The sequence below is a fragment of the Chamaea fasciata genome, unplaced genomic scaffold (assembly GCF_029207755.1).
Source record: "Chamaea fasciata isolate MVZ Bird 193981 ecotype frontalis unplaced genomic scaffold, bChaFas1.0.hap1 SCAF_1, whole genome shotgun sequence".
In the NCBI taxonomy this organism is placed as follows: Eukaryota; Metazoa; Chordata; class Aves; order Passeriformes; family Sylviidae; genus Chamaea; species Chamaea fasciata.
The window spans coordinates 30,883,841-30,901,194 of record NW_027094086.1 but is presented as its reverse complement, the minus strand read 5'-3'; the positions used below and the strand labels follow the sequence as shown (position 1 = coordinate 30,901,194).

General features: G+C 38.0%; 1 protein-coding gene across 1 annotated transcript in view; it reads left to right on the top strand.

The window, feature by feature from the left end:
- The window catches only part of ZFHX4 (zinc finger homeobox 4), a 150,250-nt gene that overhangs the window by 28,339 nt on the left and 104,557 nt on the right, over positions 1 to 17,354 (top strand). The window lies entirely within an intron of this gene.

Below are 17,354 nucleotides of genomic sequence, written 5' to 3'. Positions count from 1 at the left end.
ACATTATTTCAAAGGATATTCAAAATTAAGCGCTGTCATCCTTTTATCTGCCCTTCTTTTCCAAACCAGTAATGATTTTTCACAAACATGAAAGGGTGTGGTGTAGATAAACATGTTAGTAGAATGGCAACTATATTTTTATCTTTACTGGAAAAAACTATGTGGATATAATGAATATGTGGGAGTGATGAATACCATTTATTACACAACTTGTCATGACTTTTTCCAAACCGTAATTATGGGGTACCTTGTTTTCTGCAGTGTGTTTACTGGATTGGCTTGATTGTCTTGGTTCATGTACAAAATATAACACATTCATTTCCAAGATGAATAACTTTGTAACTTATTAAAAACTTCTTTTGTCTAGGGGATATAAAAATTCAGAAAATATTGCAAACCATTAGTCACTGTAACAAGCTCTAAATATGATTAGAAAATCCATTTTGCAAGTGTTATCTATTGATTTATACTAGAAATCTGTGATAACTAAACTATCAGGAGTCATCTGCTGATTACAGCAACTATGCTGGTTTTCTAATCATGTTGAAGACCTGTGCATATAGAACAAATGTGGAAAAGTCTCAGCAGACCTCCAGTTTTAGCAAGAAATAACATTTTTCTGGTGTTCAACCATGTTCAAATGGTTGGTCTGAGCTAACACATGCTGCACAGGCAGTAACACAGATTTTCATTTTATAACCTGATAGTTGTAACCTTGATGCATCTGCTGTGAGCAAAAATGGCAGTAACACAAGTTTTGGTCTATTACACTGTCCCACAGTGCTGGCTGCTCTGCTAATTTAATAATGTATTTAATTTAAATTGCATTTTTCCTTAATTCTATAGGGTGTAATTTTTTGCTGTTTTTTCTTTTTTAAGATATAAAATCCTGTTATGAAAAGTACGAAAAGAGCTGAGAGTCTAGTGACACAGCCTGCCTCAGCAGCAAAACTCCCTTTAGAGGGTTCCTGCTCCCTGTCATCTGTGAAGCCATTCCTTGCTTCCTCCATTTACACTGTGCAGCTGCACTCTTAGTCAGGGTTAAAAAAAAACCAACAAACAACACATGTTTGGTCCCCATCTGTTTTTTTGAGTGTTAACCTGTATTATTTCAATTATTTGTTCTATAATGCCACCATTCAAAGAAATGCTACTGCAAACTGCCACAGACAGGAATGAAAGAGTAGGAGAAGGGATGGCAGAAGGCTTTTCTCAGATAGCTTCACTGCCAAAGCTGAGACTGTTTAAAAGAAGGTGCCAGTTGCCAGTTTTTGAATAAAAACTACAGTCACAAGGTACACAAACTATATACTCAAAACAGTACTATCTCTTCATTCACTCAACCTGATCCCTAAGAGAAACCTTCCTCAAATATATTTGGGTTTCCATCCTGTCCTACAAAATATTTGATTTGGGATCCTGGTTAGATGGAGCAGTTCAGTAGCATCTATGTAGTGAAGCTATCATACATGGCAGGGGACCATCACTAGCCTTTGGAGCTCAAATCTTTCAATCAGTTAAGGACATCCCAGTGGAAGTGGAATCCATGAACTGCCAGATACCCTTTAGGCTTCATGGCCTAAAGAGGACAATTGAAAGTGTCCAGCTGTAAACGCTAGGGTTCCAACTCTCCTGAAGCATATATTTTCAAAGGACTTGTCCCTAGGATTGCTAGTGAGGATCTCAGCTTTTAAAAATTTTCTGTTCCTCATGACTTCTTAGAGAATCTTGGAAATCTGAACCCCACTAGGTTTAATGACTCTCAGAAAGCAGATAGCATGCATACACTATTTTTATATAATTTCATTTTAAGGTTAATTTGAAGGAGAGTGATGTCTTATTTAAAATACCAGATGGAGTATTAGTATTATTTTTTAAGATACGGGGTTGGCATGAAGTGCTGCAATGTGTCTCAAATGACCACAATGTTCTAGATGCGTGTGCTCTATAATAGAATGTAATGCCTCTGTACATCACCCAGAAAACTTTACTCTTAATTGTAAGTGTACAGTCAGGCCTTAAGATGGAAATAAAAGCAGTTTTTAAAGTCTGTTACCTGCTAGCAGACTTGATAGTTTTGTCAGGTCTTGGTGAAGCTGTTGACACCAAGGGAGTTGTAAACTTTTTTTGGTTTGATACATCAGATAAACTTTTAGAGCACCTAAGGAAAAAAGAACATTAATTTATATGAATAATAGATATATGCCTTAGGAACCATATCGAATATTCATGAAATGTGTTTATATTCAAGCTGCTCCTCTTTTTTAAAATTGGGGTGCTGTGAATATGGTTTGGCAATAAAAAGTTTAATACTAAAACCATCTGAAAGCCCAGAAAAAGAATCTGTGACTTTGTTCCTTTGCTTTGTCAAGTGCCTCAAAGTTTTTCTTCAGTCATTTATATTTATTTAAATGTTATTGTTTTGTGAATTTTCTTTTTATAAATGTTGCCGTAACAGCTTGATTTTTCTCCCTATGCTTAACTATTGATGTAATAAAAGGATGTCTTTTCATAGCCGTAGCTTTTAAAGCAACCATGAACATCAGAGCTTCTCTTCTGAAGCTGTATAATTTTAGGCAGTACGGAAATGTCAATTTTAGAGTTAGAGTCTAAATGTGGCAAAGTGGAACCTTTAGCTGTTTTCTAAGTTATTTAAAGAAGAAATGGCCTGGTTGTTCCTTACAGAAGTGCAGTATTCAAATGGTGTTGGTAATGTGGCTTCTAAGAACCAGAACAAAGACAGCCTTACCCTGAGTGAACTCAGCTTGGCCTAAATTAATTTCCCAAAGACTTACTTTTGGAATTGTGGAGCTCAATATTAGCAAATTAAACCACAGAAGAGTTGCAAGTTCTTGGCATCACCCATCAAGAAGCATTCAGTGACTCCACAAATAAACAGAGAAAGCTTCTATAGCAACAGAGTGCCTTTCCATTCTGCAGGAGGAAGCTTTCAGCTTCTGCTGATTTGGGAAGCTGAGGCAGGACGGTGATCTGTCTCTGTGGATGTAATATACATATGACTGGAACTGCTCTTAAGGCAGCCATTTTGTAGCTTAGTCAAATAGCTTTTGATTCAAGGAACCACATATATCATGTCCTGTGCTCATTAAATAGTTTCCAAATATTTTTATTAATAAATAAATAAGTACTGGATAGCCTTTTTGTAAAGTAAACTGGAATGGTTGAAAATAAAATTTACTTAACCAAGTAACTGAATGACATGATCAATTTCTAATCACAAATAAATATTTGAAGACAGTTTATCAAAAATATTATTTGATTAGCTGACAATACCTTCAATGGACATTGCTTTTATACTCTATATTATCTGCAGTTTACATTGTGTATGCAACTATTTAGGAGCTCAAGGAAAGTGAGAGGCAGCAGTAAGCAGACTAATAGTCAGCTGTGCTAGAACTACCTTGGTCTTCCTTTTATTGACAAAATATTGATCCACAACACTATTAATGCTGTGATTTTTAAATTTTGGTAGATCACTTTACCTCCCATGTTCTCAAGTGGCAAAGATATTACCCAAAAGGAGTGACCTGATTTCAGTTTAAGAAGGTTAAAGGTTAAAGGTTAGCTCAAAAGCATCATCTGCCTAGCTGCTTAACTTTAAACTGATCAATTTAATGAAAATCTGTTTTGCAGATGGTGTTGTAATGTCTTTGGCAGGATTTAGGCAGCTTTAACATTAGACGTATGCTAGTAAAAATTATTTCTTTATTTGACCAGAACAGCACCTTTTCTTTTATGTTTTAAGGTAAAAGGCATGTGGGATATGGTATTTTGGCAAAGGACCCAGAAGCAGAAAGTGTTGATGGTCTTTCCATATGGGCTCAAAACCAGAATACCCCTATGTCTCTTGCTAACGATGACTGAAGAAACAATCTGTATTCATTTTTTTTACCATAATGTTTTACTTTGAACCCATGAAAAATCATTTCAGTCAGACCTGTCCTTGGAAAAGGCTTGTCTTCTTTGCCTCGGGTGGAATGCAACAGCATTAACTTTTTTAACCTGGCAGAGCACACCAATTGTCTTTTTCAGACCTTGTATTTGTAGATCAGAAGTATTCTTTCCCTTGCTCACAAACCAAGCAGTAATTGTGTTACTTAGCTGTAGATACTATAAATAAGAAGGCAAATTAGTCAATCCAAGTGGTAAGTTTTATCTGATGGAGGCTGTCTGAATAAACAAAGAATTAGATCCTTGGGAGTGTAAAGCAGAGCTTTGTGTTTATGTCTTCTGAGAATCAAGCCCTCACAGTTTTTGCCAAGATAATTAAGTTTCAGCACAAGCATGTCTTTCTGTTTTCAGATGTATGCAATTCAATAGGAATTTCTTGGGCTGGTAATGCAGTACTATTATATGTTAGCTTTGTAATTAGCTAGGACTCTATCCCTTTGCTGAAATGCATTGTAATGTTACACACACATAGTTTGCATGTAAGCAGTTATGAAAGTGGTGCCCTTTGTTTCATGTTGACCTTCCGACTTATTTAAAAGAGAGTTTACAATGAGCCTTTGTTTTGTCTGCAGATGATCATCAACAGCTTTCTGAAGAGCCCAATAAAATGAGAGAATCACAAATGTATAACTTCACATATCGAAAGGGTGGAAGAACAAATGGGGTTTTTGCTGTATTTTATAGGATGGATTTATAATCTGTTCTTGGGTCACTTAGGGCCAGGAATTTTCATGGTCAGCTGCTTGGTCCTGCTAGCTAGCATCCTCTGCAGGAAAGGCAAATAATGTGCAGCACCTGCTCTTCAGCTGGGGCTCTGCATTGCTCTTTAAAGCGAGGTGTCCACTTCTCTGCTGGTTAAAAGTCAAAAGATTAATCAGACCAGCTTTTTTTTTTCTGCATCTGTCATCAGCAAAGCAGAATAGTCTGTCTGGATTCCATAATGTTGTTTGAATATTTGGATTTTAAATCAGCCAGGAGTATTGAATGCTTTGCTCATCTTTATCACGTGCAGGAGGCACAAGTGGGATTTAGTCCTTAGGTAACTTTTAGTGTAACAGTTCCCCAAGGAATACTGCTTGGTTTTTTCTCATTATCCTTGTTCTGGATGAAAGCATCGTTGTTAGGAATTAACAACTGAGGGGGGTGTGAAGTATATATATGCACATGGGGACGAATGGACTAACAGCCCAAATCACTTTGTTTGCTTTACTCTGTTTGGCATGAAATGTTGGTACTTCATCAGCTTGGAATTAACAAAAAGTCACATTCTTTTCAATTCAATTGTCCTGCACTGACTTTAATATAAAATAAAATATCCTGCAAGTATGCCAATCCAATTATTTAACTGTCATTGTCCCAGTATGATGGTAAAAGAGGTCAGGAGATTGTGCAGCATTGATTTGCATAAAAATCATTGTGGAAAGGAAATTGGAATATGTCTGCACACCTGAGGAGCCAAACCAAGCTTTGCTTGATGTTATTCTTTTTGTTTGTTTAGAAGAAAACTGTTTTCAGTGATCAACAAAAGTTATTCAAATTTTTTCCTTAACACAGGCCTCATATGGAGGATAGAAGGTATTTCAGTTTTTAAAGTCCTTTGAGATTTATGTTCACTCAAGGTTTTAAATGTTTTATGAAATTTAATTTCCACTGCAAGTTTTAGTTACTGTAATTCATATTACGCTGTTGTGCTTACATGTATAAAGAGAAACCAGTGTTCAAAGAACACACTGTCTAGTCACAGCTATACGTACATTGTGTAGTCATAGCTACAAATAACGTGTATGCCTATTGTATGTACTTGTTGTACACTATGGACATGAATATTTATTAAAAAAAACAACCCCAAACTAACAAAAAAAATTTGGCTGGCAAAATAGCAATTTCAAAACTATACCCTTTTATGATAAATTTAAAATAAAACAGTAGAGAAAACATTTTCACATTATATTTTATGTACTTCTAATTTGATAATCGGATGTCTCTCTCAGATTGTCTTACATAATGATCCTTGTTAAAAAATGCTGTGTTTTGTATTCTGCTTATGGCACACTGCTGAAACAGGAGGATGTTCTCAAATGATAGTTTAAAGAATCCTCATGTTCTTGCATTGAAATGCTGTCCAGAACTCAGTCTGTGGGCTGTCCTGGGTAAGGGTGTGTGCGGCTGCTTGTGGAAGGGAGGCTGTACCAGACTACTTGCAGTGTGCAGCCTGCCCTGTGCGGCCCAAGTGAATAGGTCCTCTTGCAGAGCAGGACAAGTGAGCAAGGAGAGCCAAAGCAGCAGAAAGAGGATCAGCCTCATTTGTTCAGTGTGCTCAACACACAAAATGGCTGTATAACAGTTGGTTTTTGTGCCTGGAGTTCTTTCATTCTGACATTGAGAGAAATATGTAATTATTTCTGACTGAGATTCAAAGCAGAGATGCAGTATATGGTGTATGTAAGACTATTATGTCAACGTGAGTGCATATGTATGTGTGCATTAATAGATTGCAGCTATGGATTTAGCAGCCACTCCCTCCCAGCCTTGCAACATAGATTTTCTTGTTACCCTTAGGAGATTTTAGCTGATATTATGCAACTCACTACAGGTGTCTTTTCTAAAATTGTAATTAGTTTGCCAGACTCTCCCAGGTGAGACTTTTCTCTACACTCTCTTCCACATATTTAAAAATGAGCAGTAAAAAAAAGTAAAAAGACTGACGCATGACAGGAAAGTTATATTTTGACATGGATACATGTAATTCAGCTTTGCTATTGTTTTTGCTAAGTAATTTAGAAGAAATTTTCCCTTGGTCTATGCATTTGTTGGTAAATCCACATGAAATGCCAGAATTGTGATTTTATAGGAGAGTTAATGGGAGTAAAATCTTACTGACCTCATATGTACAGGACAGATTTGAGCTTTTTGATATACAGGTTTTGGGACTGTATTTGCTCTATATTGCTAGACAAACAAATTAATTTTCTGCATTTCTTCCTTTTTCCTCCTTTGGGGTATTACTGGAACAGAAAAGGATAAGAAAGGGTAGTGAAGATGCTGGTGTAAAATACTAAGTAATGCAATTTCTGTTGGTTTCAGCAAGGATTGGGCATAATGCTGGAGACGTATTTTCTTGAATAAATTTCCATGTGTATGTTTGTGGGTAACATATAATACAGTACAACAGGAAATAGGTATTAATTATGTTAAATGTGACTAGGGTCATTATGTTGATGAAACATAAATTACAAGTCGTGGCTTGTAATAATTTTTGAACCTGGTGGTCTGCCTGTTAGACTGGTGTACTTAATACAGGCAGATAGTGCAGACTGGTGATCATACAACCTCATGCTAGTACATTAAAAAATGAAGCTTTGCTAAGAACTTCAAGACCTTTGCTTTGTGGACAGCCATGGAGGAGAATGTAATAGAAATTACCCCCTTGGTCTGCAGCAGAAGGTGCCAACCCTTCAGTACTGCAGCAGACAGATACACAGTGTATAGCCTCAGGGGAAACTGTATGTTCTATCTACCAGTGGGAAGGAAGGCATTAAAATAATCCTTAGCTTTTAAAGGCAGGGGGTATTGAAGAAAACAAAAATTGAGCAAAGGTAGTCCTTGAATGATGAAGTGTGCAGGTTCCCATGCCTTGGGCATCCTACTGCAGTAGCAGTTACAATAACAGAAAAAAATGGTTTTGTCATATACAAGGAGTATAAGCAATACTCTTTGGTTATGTGCATGAATAGGAAACATATTGCTAATGGGAGCTATGAATAGTAACATAGCCTCATTCCAAGAGTGGATGTTTGACCACCAGGGTTGCCTAACAAAAAATGTGATTTTTTTTCTACTTAATTTGTTATCCTAGAGTATTAATCAAACCATGCTGTTCACATGATTCACATGTGTAAAATACATGACTGTGTAACTACTGGTTTGTTGCTGGATTGTGTGCAGAAAACCTAGCATATAGGGACAGTATTCAGTGTTCTGCCCAAAGAAGCAATTTATTTATAGTCCTTGTTGTCCCTTGTAAACTGTCTCAAAAATCAAGAATATGGACTGCTTCCTTGCACTTCTTCTGAAGGAAAGAACCATAGAGCCACCTTTACCCATAAAGACAGCACAGAATCTGCTGTTCTGGGATAGTTTGTACCCCAACCTTTAACAGAAAACTAGATTACTCTTAGAGAAAGTTCAAGATGACCCTTTTAAAACAAAGGCCAACAGTGGAAACTCTTCTTTCCAGAACTTTATCAGGCAGTTCAAAAGGTCTACATCTCTTGATTTAAAGTTGTTTAGTGCATGTGGAATGTCTCCATTGGCATCCTAAGCTTGAGTTTGGACCTATAGCAGTTCTTGGGTGGGGGAGGTCAGTTGTCTCCAAATGACTTTATTAAAAAGGAAGATGTTTTCCATGGAAAATCCTAAAATGTTGCAAGTGACTCAAGTATCATAATAGCTGTGACTGACCTTATCCTGAATTCAAAACTCTGGGTCCTAATGCTAAAGGAGAAGGAAGGGTACTTATTCACAGAATCACAGAATGTCTGGTGTTGGAAGGGACCAAACTTCCTGCTCCTCACAAGACTACCTAAAACTAAATTATATGACTAAGAGTGTCATCCAGATGCTCTTTGAACTCTCACAGGATTGGTGCTGTGACCACTTCCCTGAGAAATTTGTTCCAGTGACCAACCACCCTCTCAGTAAAGAACCTTTCCATGCTGTTCAAACTGAACTTCCCCTGAAGCAGCTTCATACCATTTAGACAACGATGTTCCTATTTTCTACGCAACCTAGACAAAAACTTGCTCTATGGGAAATAGATTGAGGAAAAAAATACTAACATTCTCTAATTGAAAAAACACTTCATGAATGACCAGAAACTTGATATTTTTACAAGTAGAACAATGAAACAAAGTCTAAGGAGGATCTTGGTATTCTTGTTCTTTGTGTGCTAGTGATGAGAGCATGGAAAAAAAGCTTGCTTTACTACTGAAATGAGGCAGCTTTAATATCTAGATGTTACTATTTTGGTAACACCCTTTGGCATTTGCAGATATGTAAGCAGCTAATGAATGACTGGAAATTAGGAAGAGTAAAGCTGGTGGAAAAAAAATAAGTCCAAACTGCAAGTGTTTCTAAAAACCTTATGTCCTTATTTGTTCAGAAACTTCTGTGACTCAAAATCTTGACCCAGGAGGAAGCTAGAATCCTGGGATGTGTCAGGACAGGATCTTCTGAAGTCAGCTCTCAGATGACAAGGATCACAGGCCACAGAAAATAGTTTAGAACTAATTTTACCAAATTTCTGACCTAGAGTTTGGGCAGATTTGAAAGCACCACTGTATTGTCAGTCCCCTGGGTCTAACCCTGTTGCAGATGCATCTCAGTAATAGGTGTTGTACCTAGGCTGTGGATATCCTTTGTCAGTTTTTGATTTACTAAGGTAGTCTCATAGGTCATGATGAATTGGCTATGCTGTCAATGTGCTCTGTCTCTCTGTTCCTGTCTCCACTGGTGTGTTTTGTAGTGTGTCAGGCTTCAACAATATCTTCGCAATACTTGAATTTCTGTGACTTACAGAACTTATGGAATGAAAATCTTTGTAGCTAATCATTAGGACTGCTTACAGGTACTTTTGTGAAAGAGCAAATCCTTTTTCAGACTCTGTAGTCACCTTGATTTTTTTTTTTTTTCCTTTTTGGGTTGTCTTCTTTTTTATTTCTTGAAAAAAAAATAGATTTGTGGGATCATCTCTGACTCAGCATATTACATGTAGGGCCTGGATCCAAGAAGTCTTGCTAGGGTATTTATTTTCTTTTATTTCATGGGGTTTTCACTGAGCAGCTTGATTTCTGTGGCCTCAGCTCCCTCAAAATCATCAAACAGATGATATGGTTTACCCAAAGCATTTTGGGGCGCACAAAGTGCAAGAGCTATGCTGGTTTTGAAGAGTTCTGTGTAAGTAACAATTTTTATGATAAGGAAGAGTTGAGCTGGTAATCAATAAAAGTAGACTCTGAAATCTCATGCTACAGAGAGCCTGTATCCCAGTTCACTCAGCTTTTGTGCTCTCCAGATACAAAGGTTTTATGCCTCATGTGTCCACAACAGGAACTAAACAAATGTCTTTCCTTTACTTCTAGTAGTTGTTTGTCCTAATAGATTTAGAAGGTAAGGTCAATACTGTCTGTACTGGGAAACAGAGCATGGCTTTGGGAAAAAAACCGAAACGATGTGTCTCTAACCAAGCAGCGGTGAGTGAGTGTAGTGAGCGGCTTGTAGTATGTCTGACAGTCTAAGTGGACCTCGTAGAATTATAATTAAGCATAACAAGTTCTTCACATATATCTGTCTTTCTGTCTGCACATATTTATTTTTACATAGACTTAGCGGAGTGTCTGTAGTTGGGGAGGATGAATTTGAGTATTGGGAAGAGTTTGAGGTGGAGTCTGAAGTTGTTCATGCTCACAAGAGCTCAGAGACAGTTATCCAACAGTAGTGTTAGGAAGGAAAGTCGCAGTTGTTTGAGGATGGGTTTCTAGCACGGTGGACTGCAGTGGACGTTAACAAAAGGTGTGTTTGTGTGTGTGTGCTTAAAAAACTGCATGTCCCTGGAGCATAAACAGTATTTTAAGCTATGTGTGTCCATAGGTACCACAGGCTGCTACTGTCATCGTCTATAATGCTGTACGAAGATCTATATATGTTGGCCTCTGCTGTAGCAAAAGTTGGATTTCCATTTTTCTTCTAATTTCCTTCTCCCAGTTACTTAAAATTTTCTTATACACACTTTTAGGGCTGAAATTATCAGGATTTGGTCTGGGTGTAAAGAATATTTCTTTTTCCTTTGGAGCTTTTTCTGAGTCACTTAATCATGAGATATCTTTCCAACCTGTCGTGATGAAAAATGCTCCATTGCAAATGAAGTTAGTTAAGTACATTTCTTGCAGTGGCTGTCCATAACAGAAGAGAATGTTATTTTAAAAGCAACAACACATTAATAGGCCAAGTATGCAATCATTGTCCTATCACAGCAAATTATACCATTAGTCCACCTTATCTAATCTCTTTGCTACAGACTGACTAACAACAATTGCTTCCCAGAGCAAAGCAGACCAAAAAAAAAAAAAAAATTTAATGGGCAAATATAGAATGATGTTGCTCATATAGGAAAACTCTTGTTCTTTTCATATGTCCTCTATACTTTGCAATGAATTAACATCATACAAATTCAAGTATATATATATTTCCCCCCCCGACGTTGTCTTTGGGTAGTCTTATACAAACATCAAACCAGTTTATAGAGTGAACTTCTGGCTCAATCACATGCAGTGGGAAGGAGTTCCACAGGTTAATTTAACCTGCATACAAATATTTTTTTCAACTTTTAAATTTTTCTGTCATTAATTTATTAAGTTTTGTTTGTTTTTATTCATCTGGTAATAGAATGAAAAAGATCATGTGTTTTTACTTGCTTTATGATTTTTTCATAACCTTTATAACTTCACAATAATTTTTATGATTACTTTATGGCCTTTTTATCATGCCTCTGTTTTATTTACACAAAAAAATTCAATCCATTCAGTCTTACTTTTAGTGGAATTTTTTCCACATTTTTGCTAATCCCATCACTGATCTCTGAACTCCTTTTACTGCTGTTACATTTTTCTGGAGATACATAGATATTTCAGAACTGAACACGCTGTTCTCAGTGGAACTGTATGATCTTACTGTCCCATGCCTGGTGCATCCAAAAATATAATCTGCTTTAAACAAATCCTATTGCAGCCTGTGCTGGAAATATGTTGCCTTTCATTACATGCTCCTTCCCACGCCCCCCATCAAACTGATGCTGAAGTGTCCTAGAGTGGCTTCATTTAACTTTGACACCAGTAACATGTTTGATTGGTTCAAAGTATTCCTTCTAATATACATTTTCTTGGATTCATCTGTCAATCCTGAGTTTCTTGTGCATGCTCAGCTAACTTCAAAAGTATCTGGCATTTCTCACAGTTCTTTGGCCGGTCTTCACTGTTATGAATTCATTTATGACTTCTGCAGGATCAGTTCTAGTTTGCAGTTAGAAGACACAGAGGTAACTTTTGTTCTCTTAAATACCCTGTTAATTCATCTAACTTGTTTTCTGTCTCTGTCAGTTTTGAATCCATGAGTTTTTTGCCCCTCTGGTAAGTGCCTACATTACATGGTTAGGCTGCTTCTGCATAGCCAGCTGAGTGGAAAAAAACTCCAGCTCTGAATTAACTCATGGAGTAATTAAATTCCTACTCATATTAGGAGAGTGAGAGAAAGAAGCATCTCTTTGCACCGATGTCACATTGCCTGCCTCCTCAGCTGCCTCTTGTTGCTTTCCCACATGTATTGCTATATCTAGTGTCTTAAGGTGCAGATGTCTGTAGGCAGTTAACTATTTACTGAGCTGAAGAACAGAAATAGCTAATTAACCATCTATCTGCAAATACTTACCCCAGATATTTATTTACTGATAAATAGAAGATGCTCTTTCTGCATGTGGGCTACAAGGCTGAGGTATAGCTGCAGTTGACTCTTTGTAGTGTGCTCTTTTCATACTGTTCAGTGCTAACTTTAATGTATTATTGATTGTTATTAAGGTATACCATGAAATACAGATGGGATGTCTGTTGTGGTTGAACTCATACTGTGGGAGCTATGTTGACTCTTAGATTGTTCTGGCCTTCATGCTGCTTGACATTAAAGCCTTTCACATTAGAAGAGAAAGAAGTATATGGTAACTGTGTTACTCTCTATGTAGTGTGAAGTAATGTGAAAATATGATGCCAAATTCCCTCCCCACCAAGTCAGCACAAAATTTGAAATGAAATACTAATTTCACAGCAAGCCAGGAAGTTCAAATTCCCTGTGTGACTGTATATAAACACTTGTTCAGGACAGTCAATACCTGAATTTAAATTAGCTGTACTACCTACCAGTAGAAAGTGCTAAAAGTGGAGGGATTAGGGGTCTGATTTTCTAGACTGCTGAGTCCTAGTGGCTCCTCCTGGCAGCATCTGTTTAGCATCCCAGGATCCAAGCTCATGCTCACGAGGGACTGGCACCTCTGTGCTGACGGCCAGCCTCCATCCTTGCACAGCCTTCTTGGCTGGATGTATTGGCTAGTTTGAAATACACAAAAATTGCATCATAGGATCAATTACTGCTGAAATGTCCCTACTGAACCCTGTAATAGTGCTAATTAGTTGAAACAAAAGAGGCACTTATCTTGGCAGAAGATCACTGAATTTTTATTTATCATTTTTTTTTTTCCACAAAATTAGGTTTGAAATTCTTTACATTCTTCCTCCTCCCTTTTTTTGAGAAGTTGAAAGTATATGAATGTTGGGTTGTTTTGGGGTTTTTTTTCCTTTTTCATTTCCTATGCCCCCATAAGAAGAAATACTTCTAAATGTTTCTCGCCATGTCCAGCAGTTTCCATCTTAGAATAGCTAACTTTTGTTTGGACCTCTTAAAAAGGCTATTAGTCATTGGAGAAAACTTGAAACAAGGAAACATACGACAAACACACAGTCACGGGACAGCCCTCTCTAACTTTGGCTCAGCTCCCTTTCTGCCAATAATGGGGCAAAAAAGGGAACTGGAGATCTGATGCAAGTTTCCTGCCCTGGAGGAGTGCAGAGTTATTCTGCTGGTGTCAGGGAGTCCCCGGCTGGCAGGGAGCCAGCTGTGTGTGCCTTGTCCTTCAGGGCACACCACGCAGGAGATGTGTCAGGGGCTGGGAAGGGCAGTAGCTAGAGTACATGTAAGTGTGTCTGTGATGAGAGTGAAATCCCTGCTGCACAGGGAAACCCGGGGAGCTCCCAGGCAGAGCCGGCTCAGGGAGATTGCTAGTGACTGCAGAAAACTTTTTATGTGCTACAGAAAGGCAGTGGCTGCTGTCACAAGCTGTAGGGTATGACTGCAGTCCTGTGTTTTGATCCCCTGCTCAGATTGGTTTCATTTTTCCTGTGCTCACCTTGCAGGGAACCTTCCTGGACTGTGTCAGTGTGTTCTGGGCTTGATGATCTACCACAGTTCCTTCCCAGCACCAGTTGTTCTTTTTCAGTGCTAAAACATGCACGAGGCTCTTATTCACATGTCCCATCCCCCAGCTTTTCACCCAGCATTTAGTTTTTGGTGAGGATTATTTTCTCACTACACCACAAAGATAAGATTCCCAGCTGCCAGTGGCATGAGCAGAGTCTGTGAAGTTTTTCTAGTATGAGACAGGTCATATTGTTAAGCAAAAGTCTAAATATTTGCAAAGATTCAGGAAAAATACAGAGGTTTTTCTAGTTTTTATCTTCTGCAGAATTTGTTTGAAGCTTTAAAAATGTTGTTTGTTTCCTATTAAAACGGTGATGAGAGGAAAAAGATAGGAAGAATGTAGGCCAAGTCCATCTTTTTTGTAGTATTGCTGATCTCAGTAGTATTTCTCCAAGGATAGAGAAGTTTTCCAAGATGACAGTGTTTCTTAACTGTCAATTGACTGGGACATGGCTCTCCTGTGGTTTGACTACTGTGGTTTGTCACTACTGTGAGAAATTATCCAGTTCAAAAAGTCCTGTTATTTGGGTAATTTCTTGCTGAAATTGATGGTTACTGTTCCTGTTTTTCTCCCAAAGTTTATTTCTAGGGCTTTCCCATTTGTTTCTGGTGCTCTAGATAAAAGCACAGAGGCAGAGTCAGAGAGACTGCTCTGCAATGAGGATGTGTAAAAGAGGAGAAGATGTGAGTTTGGGACTGTTTTCCCTCTCATGGAAGCAGTTTGCCTATATCTGTTTGATACAGTGTGAGCTGATGCAATGAAATCCACCTCCTAAATATGTTTTACAGATCAGACTGGGTTACTGGGTATGGATAACCATGGCATACTTTGTCAGTGAGCATACACACTAGGACACCTCATTTATAGCCCGTTTCTCCTCCTAAATTATTCCACATTTGTGAGCATTTTTTAAACATCTACTATTTAAAACCTAAAGCCTCCACCCTAAAAGGCCCCAACCAGTCAGAAACATTTCCTCTCTTGCCTGAAGCTTGGAATTTCACTCCAAAATGCCAGCTCCCTCAGGAGTGTGCATAGTGTCATCCTTGCCTTGTGGCTTAATCTTTGCAACCTCAGTTGCACATACAACTACTTTTTACCACTTCACCACATTCTTCTTCCTTCTCTACCAACATTTCTATGTGTCTATTTTTCACTGTGCCATTTGCACCTGGTTTTCTGCAGCACTTAGCCCAATTTCACTCTTGGCAAGCCCTCCTTTATACTCTTCTTTTTCTGCCTTTTCCACTTTATCTTGTGTATGAATGTGAGTGTTTATGTACATTGTCAGATATGCATTTCTGTTTATCTGGGATGATTGGGATAAAAATTTTATTGTCTTGAGCTTGAGTTGGCTGTGTTATTTCAAGCAATAAAGGGAGAAAATAGGTATGCTGGATATCCCACAGGAAACTATCATGCATTTTGTACCTGCTGCATATTTTGCATTAGGAAAAAATATGTTAGAAATTTTTAGGGTGTTCTCTAACTGTATCAATACTCTTTTTTTCATATAGCTGCATGTACCAAGCCAAGCCCCAGTAATATTCAGGGGGAAAAACACTGCTGTAACTTTGTGACTAATATATTTTAGAAACGTCTTACATTTTTCCTGTAATAGCTTTTCCATACATAACAGCATTTCAGTTTGAAGCTCTGATTCCTCAAAGCCTATCAGAGCTAAAAAAAAGTACCAGCATTCTGTTGAAAAGCTGGAAACTCCCACCTCCAGTGCTATGATTCTCCTTTTTCAGACCCAAAGATCATAAAATTAACACATAATTGGTAAAAGGCCTACCCTGGGTATTGCCCCAATGTAATCTGAAAGGGATTTCTTTTTTTTTGTTTGAAAGCAAGGAAAAAGTCTTGGTGGTGGTTTGCAGCAAAACCAAGCTAATAACAGCTGATTTAAGCTAACTGGGCTGGTAGCATTAACAGTAATTACTTGGAGACAATTTTAGGTCCAAAGCAATAATCTTGGAGACAATTTTAGGTCTTGTTTCAAGCATGGAGATTTTGTTGACACCATCATCTAGGACTCAGTTGAGAATTCTCTGAAGACCATGCTCCTTTCACATGACAGGTGTAGAAGTGTGCCTTGAGCAGTCAGCGTGCCCTTTGTGAAGAATGCTGGACCTATGCCGGGTTCATATTGACATTATAAAATCTTCCATGTGGCATCAATAAGGCTGGGATAAAACACATGACATATAGTAGTTCCAGACCATGGTCTTTCTTTCTTCTTTAGGTATAACTGCTGGGGCCACATATAAATAATTACCTGGCTGTGTAAAGAGGTCAAACCAAGGCTTTGATAGTCACAGTACATACCCTAACGGGAGTGTGTTGTTGTTTTGGTAGGGTTAATTTTTGTCCCAACTGCAGCAAATGGTAAATTTTCCATTGAACTTGGTGGAACTAAGATTTCACACATGACACTTAAATCTGTGCTATATAAAGCTTTGTATAAATACATCTGTATATAATATATATCACAAGCATGTACAAATGTGTTTCTGTATATTTTAGCCAATTACATAAACTGTGTTTAAACTGTCTACTATGCAGATGCCTAGAATGAACAAACTAAAAAATCTGGATAGAGGTAAAATACTTAGAGAATGTAATGGGAACATGTTTTTCACAATTGTAATTTTGAGAGGTTTTTTTCCCTTTATCAGTTGCCTTTCTCTACTATAAAATCACGTGGGATCTTTTTCTAGTTGCATCAGTTTTCAGCTGCAAATGTTTTACATGATAAAACTGTGTAAAACAGACTAAAAATTGTGAAGTGTAAGAACAGATAATCTGGAGACTTAAGTGCTTTGGGCAAACTTCTCTTGCCAGCTTTCAGAGATACAGAGGGAGACTGTATTTGAAACCCCTCATCAGAGCAAAATGAACATTTTAGTGTTCTCGGACATAATATCAGGCTTACATGCTCCCTGACTGACATCCCGTACATACTGTATAATTGCTAGCCTGCTTCTCCAAGTGCCTTGAAGATTACATTTTTTTTAATGTCCCAATATTAATAACCAGATGTGATCTTCTTCCTGCCCAGGGGTCAAGCTAGCTGGCCAGGTCAGGCTGTTTGTCTGTGTGCACAGACTGTGAAGTCTATTCAGAATGACAGGTATGGGGGGGGAGGCGGGCAGGGTGTTAACCTCAAGACCACCAAAAGGGAGTTCTCCCTGCTGGGAACAAAGACCAGCAGGAGCTTCAGCCTTTTTCAGTACTCCTGGGATTTTAACCAAGTGAACAAAAGATGATGCACAGCTGAAGAAATGCTCTTCACAGCTGA